Here is a 6,793-nt window from a genome sequence, read left to right as displayed (position 1 = left end):
TTTCTAGAAAACTCCCGATTTTTAGAAATACAAATGATAAAACGACGCAGCTTGAATTCACGAAATAGCTTAGCAAAAATCAACATTGCGGTTACAATCTTAGAGAAACGTTAAATCTTGATAGCATAATTTTATTTTGATAATTATTAAATCGAATTTTTCCGCAGACTGATTAACGTAACCAGAAAGACTGACATCTTTCTGCGAGTTCTTTAATCTGTTGCATCTATAATCGACGGTAAATTTCCATAAAATTGCCCTCTCAAATAATTGGAAAATTTCTCTGAGGAGTTCCGGAAATGCCTAGCAGCGAGCAAATCACGCGAGATTATTAAGACTGTTGGTTCAAACGGAGAGAAGCGTAGCACCCAGAGGGGTTAATTAACTTGAGATTTTAATGGACACCGGTGCGTTGTCCGTAAAAACGACCCAGTGCGCTACCATTCACCAGGTTGCGTTTGTTCGTGCTCGACAAAAAGAGAGTGCCGTTTCCTTCGCGGCCACTTCCTCCCGATGAGGCGGGCAGGAAGCCTATACCTTGTTCTCACTTCCCACCTTAACAAAACTACCTTTACCGAGCTTCCACCGCGTCATTTTACTCGCCGTCGCGCTTCTCACTGTCTTTCAACGGCGACTCGGAGCGGCGCAGGGGAACGTTTGGTTACTTTACTTTCAATTTCGTTTCGTTCACGGCACTCCGGCAATTGAGAAAATTACATAAGCGGGCAAGCGGGGCCGCATAGCGGGAAGAGAGAAGGGCCGGTCGCGAGGGAACCGTGTCGAAATAATAGTGGCCACTCTTATTATATACTTGCCGCCAGCGCTAACTCCGGCTTAGGCATTTCGCTGATGATCTGAGTGAAGAAAAGAGATTATGGAGCATAATTTTAACGTCAGCGACGTGAATGAACATGAAATGTTTCTAAATACGGCTAATTGTATGTAAATAACCGTACAGATATAATCGTTCTATTTGCACCTAGTTTCATGCTATAATCTTTAAAAAGTTTCATGGCTTCCTGACTACTAAAGTATAAGCTAAACTATTTTTATACAGACATACGAGTTGCCCGAGTTATAGTTTAAACCTATGTAAATTTTATTTTACGAGGACATGACCGATAGAATAGACGTTTATTAAGTTGAGTTGAAAAAGAACTCGACATAGTAAAGCTCACGTTTTACCGTATCTTGGTGTTACTCGCAGCAACACTTACACGGCCCAAAGACTGTCGCATGACGCATTTAGAAACCGATGTTCCCGTTTCGAGACAAGAGTTAAGGTCGGCCTCGAAGTTCTTGTGCCTCGTCGATCTCCTAGTGGATAATAGTGACTGTGCAACCAATGCTCCGCATTGAATGCCGTGCATTCGAATTAACTAAGATTACTGAAAGCGTTACTGAATTCTGTTCTATTATAATTTTTGGCTACGGCGTCAGTCGCAATGGAAGAGTCCATGTTTAGAAAACGCGTAATGAGGGAGAGGCCAAAAGTTCAAGGGCCTTGGCATTTACTTGTTGCTACATTCTGAAAGCTAAAGGGATAAGCGGGGAAAGAAATAAGGTGACGGAGGCGAGAAAGAAGTGTGTCTTCTCTCACGAGCACTGTACGTACGGCCCTGTCGTAATCAGGCGGTCTGTCGCAATCGCGCGCGGTGCGTGAACACGCGTGTCCCTCGGTTCACGCAGTCGGCGTGCACAAGCGTAAGCGCGTGCAAGCCACTATTTATAGATACAACGAAGTCGAAGTATAAGTAGAAGTCAAGGAAGGTGGAAGGCCAAGAAGAAAGCACGTTGCGACCCCAATTTTCCGCGGCCCGTAGACCTTCGTCGATCTGTTTTCTCGCCGAGTGACTTCTTTATCAATACTTGACCAGGCAGTTATCGATGCCGCTGCAAAAGATTTTTTTCAGCAATACGAAATCTTTCTTCGCTAATAACATTTCGAATATTTCGATCACGATGGTACGATACGTTTAATCAACGTGCGCGATTTTTTGTAAATACATTTTTAATATTTAAAAAAACAATCTTTCTATCAACATTGTCATTATCACTAATATCACAATCTGTTACAGATCTGAGCAAGCAAAAATTAATTTCTTCTTTAAAAAGAAGAGAACAGGAAACATTACATTAAAAAAAATAAGATACATCAACGATTTCACGCTAGATAAAAATTTAAGTATGCCAAATGTATCTAAATGTGTCGGAAGATATTCAGAACGTAGAGACCCCTCTCTAGTTTGACATTAATCCCAATTAATTTAAAGCAATTTCGATATTGCTCTCGTATAGGAAGCGGTCGCCGGTGAAGCATATTGGCACTCGCCAAGAAATTGTAAGAACGTCGATAGTGCGAAAAAGTGAAACAAGATCGCTCTCGTTGGCCTGACCTATTTCTCGTCGTACAATTGCATAAACGCACTCGCGTAAGCTCACACGCTTATTTATAGATGAGGAAGGTCGGGAAGAAAGCGCCTAGACCGTTTGACCGTTTGGCAAAGGCAGCTACCGAGCAATCATCCAGACGGGTCACTAATAATATCACCCAAGCGTTGTGTAATATTCGTTGCGTATCAGAGGGAGGGGAAGAGAGACAATATCGCTCCTCGTCATTAAAAATCGTGGAACTTTCAAACGAACGGTGACGGCGTGGAACTTTCAAATGACGGTAACTTTCTAAATTCTACGTGGTTGAAGATTATCAGCTTAGATTTTTGGTTATACGCTTCTATCGAGCTTTTGTGGGTGTGTTATAGAAAATCCTGACATCTCTTTTAAAGATTAAACGAGTAATTGTAATATGACCTTGTGTAATAGAAACGTACTGATTCATAGAGATTTCTCTCATAGCAAATTCGGTTGCTTGCACTAGCGCGCACTGACAAGTAACCAAGTGGGGACACACCGATTTTTATGATGGTTGAATATGTTGTTTTTCAGCTCAAAATAAAGGACACGTATTTTTTTTACATGTGCCTATACGCACTTGTAGGTGGTAAAATACCCCTTTGAAGAAAATTTGATTTTCTGTTTCGGGGCGAATGTTGACAAAAGTATAAGAGCTAGAAAAAATTTTTTTTAATGAACGTTGAATGGTTTCAATAGTACTTTAAAACTATGAGCAAAAAGTTTTCTAATTTTTTTCAAAATACCCCCACCACTCAACATTTTTTTATTACAATTTTGAACTTTATTATACACGGTTGAATTTGTAATAAAATAAGTTTTTATTTTTTGACCAAATACTTTTTGAACATGTATTCAAAACAGAGTTAAATATAAAAATTAACTATAAACTGAGCTTAGAGTGCGCACTCATTGTCAGTGTGCACTAGTGCAAGCTATCGAATTCGCTATTAGATTTTTACCAAAGTTCTTTTAGATATTCCAGTATACAAGTCTATCTATTCTTTCCCTGTTCCATCATTGAGAAAAATTTTTATTGGATAAATCGAGTAAGGCCTGGTTTCTTATTTCTCATTCTCTTAAATTAACTATCGGTTTTTCTGATTAAGTTTTTCGATTAAATTATGGACATATTCGATGAAATTAATCCAATGAGATTGCAGTTACCGATGAAATTTAATCGAAAAACCGATTATATTTTTTCCTCGGATATACGATTTAATTGAATACATCCGTTTGTTAATACGTAATTGGTTATCCGATTAGATAGGCCAGGATAGTTTTCTCAGTGATAATAATAGATCGTATTAACCAGTTATAATAAACTGGTTCTAAATTACAATAATTTTCAATTACATTTTACAATTAATGAACCATTTGTAAATGATAACCAAAGTCATATGATCTAGTTATGAAGAGATTTGAACAATGGCATTTTATTATTTTTATATTATTAGAATTTTATTAATAACAATATTACGTTTCTTCATAACCAGAGGTTGTTTAAATTAATAGAGGCTACATTCAAGCTATCTACGTCCGCACCCAATTGAATTTATATTTTCAGGGATACACGCGTACCCTAAATCTCGTGCACAGTGTTTCTATCGCTCGAAAGTTCACTGATACCTCTCGTCCGCCGAAGACGCGCAACTCTCGTGTTTGTCGTCGACCTATTTCCCGGTTCGAACGACCGTTGCAGAAGAAACATCTCACACCCGCGTAAGCTCGCGGGCTTTCGCTCGCATGTGTGATACAGGCACGCACGTACGCGTATTTATAGACGAGGAGGAAGGTCGCGAAGAAAGCGCACGCGGCTAGACGCGCGATTCGTTTCGACATCGTGTTTCCGGCGCTGACCCATTTCGTCCCTCGATTCTTTTCGACACCGGCCCAGTCAGCACTCCGACCCACTTCGTGCGCCCGATAGTCTCACGTACTTTTATTGTGGCCGCAATCGTCGCTTCTAACGACCGCGAGGGCGGTGGCTCGAGCGCTCGAGCCGCGCTTGTTGAATCTGTTAATTTACAAACGTGGTAAAAGAGACTGGCATCGAATTAAACTTTGGAAACTTCCCGAATCGCGATCTTCTTTGTTAATTATAATTCACAATAAAAAATTTTCTTTCACAAACATCTTTCCCCTTTACTTGTACAAAAAATTTTAATGATAATTTAATCGTATAATTAACACTGCTTAATTTCAACAGTGAGCTATAAGAGACCTAGAAGAAATGCGCAGCAGTTTACAAAATATGTAAATTAAACAAACTGTACTAAAAAAATTATGAGATATGAATAATATACAATAAAATAAAAAATATATATTAATAAATATTATACTATATTGTTACATTTAATAATGTAATTTTAGGTGAAATAATTTAAATTGTCACTCACAAATCGAACTAAGGAACACGATTAAAATAAATATAGCATATTATTTTAATACTTTCTTATATTTTATGGTTTTTTAATATAATTTACTTTGTTCTTTTTTTAAATGTCTCAACTGCTTAGTAAAATCATTAACACAACTGCACTTTTGCAAGAATCATCTTTATGTTAAATAAAATGTATAAATTGCACCTCCACGATCGAGTTGCATTGAATAATCGATTGATCGAGTTAGAGAGGAATCCGTTTGTCTTACGCGTTATATTTTTTATCCGGATGATTCATGAGATGATCGTCAGGATTAAGCGGTATAAATTCGGATTAACTGACTGAGCGGACGAAATATTTCTGGAGCAGTCGTTAAAACGTCGCGAGAAAGTAAAGCGGCCGAATATCTGGCCCGGCTGAGGAGAGGCAAGCGGTGTGATTATTTCCTTCTTTTCCCTCCTAGCTCACACGCACAACCACGGTCTTAGGCACTCGACGACCTATTTCCGTGACAATCGTGTGCACGCTTATACCGTGCGCCACGCGCGCACACGCATAATGCACGCACCTAGACTATCGCGTTGGAAATGTGTCTCGTAATCAAGCGGCGCGTGATCTTACGGCTGGTACAATCGTGAAACACCGTGACGCCGGTACGCTTCGTCGTCGTAAAATTATCATTTTTCGCCGTATACGGCCACGCCAGGGGATATCACGCGTCACGAAGAACAATGTTGAATCGAGGGAAAGCGTTTTTGCTTAAGAAACAAGTTTCGCCTATAACCGAATAGAATTTAATTAAGCAAACCGATCTTTACGAGCTTAAGTTTCGCCAAATCTCATAGGTACACTGTAAAAAGTCTGTAAAATTACATACAAAGTAAGTGTAGCGATTACACTACTAATAACGGAAATATATAAATGCATGTACTTTTGCAAAATTTGTTTTACTCTTTGTTGTGTAAATACTTGTTTACACGTGATAAAATAATGATGATTAAAAATCTTAATCATCTTAATTTCTGTACATCTAAAACTTAATCAAATACTAAATTCACTTTTTTATGTTTTAATACGTACAGTTTTTATAAAATACGAATTGCATATCGATATTAAAAGCTGAAAAATCTCCCTTAATCTCCCTCACGACTCACGTTGTATTAGCACTGTTTTCTCGAGATTTGAGAAAATATATAAATATATGCATCCGCAAAAAGCACATGATTATTACGAGTTTTTTTTTCATCAAATGTAATATACTCGATATCGGATGTAACGCGTAGGAACGGTGGTTCTGTATGCGTCGATATGTAAAAAGGCACATATGCAAAAGTGCTGTTAGCTTTTCTTCGCGAGGATACTTCGCAGAAAGGAGTAAAGAAACGATAAAAATTTTCCATTTATGTTTTATAAACTACACGTGCCGTACTCATGGCCGTTCTACTTTATGCAAATTATAGTTCGCAAATTTAATGGCAGCGATAAGATTCACAATGTTGCTTTTACGCTATCTCTCTACGATGACCTCCTCTTTATAATATGGCAATGTCAGCGTAGATATTTTGTGCACAATGACTTTAAGCGCTTTCTAATGTGCAGTATTTTACCATTGCTTCGCAATTGCATTTTACATAAGCAACAAATTGTAGCGCGTTTGTGCAACATTGGTTAAGACATTTTCATGTGTAACATTGCTAAGTTATGCGACCGGACATAGTCACGTTAAGGTTGTTTCACTTTTCCCTACATACATAATGAAAATACGTTGACCGAATTATATTGACACGAATTATATTGCGGCACATCGACTCGTTTTGTCGGTAACAAATAAATCTTACCAGCAAAACAAACCTTAATAGTTATCTAAAGAGTGTTACGTAAACAGTATTAAAGCACAGGAAGTCTTGAAATTAAAATTTGCTTTTTAATGATTAAATAATTTATCAAAAAACTTAAGTCGGAGACTGATCAAAATTATTCAATTTAATTATCTAAAT

This window comes from Vollenhovia emeryi, unplaced genomic scaffold (genome assembly GCF_000949405.1).
Source record: "Vollenhovia emeryi isolate VEMERY1.0 unplaced genomic scaffold, V.emery_V1.0 DF939122.1, whole genome shotgun sequence".
In the NCBI taxonomy this organism is placed as follows: domain Eukaryota; kingdom Metazoa; phylum Arthropoda; class Insecta; order Hymenoptera; family Formicidae; genus Vollenhovia; species Vollenhovia emeryi.
This window is presented reverse-complemented; position numbering follows the sequence as displayed.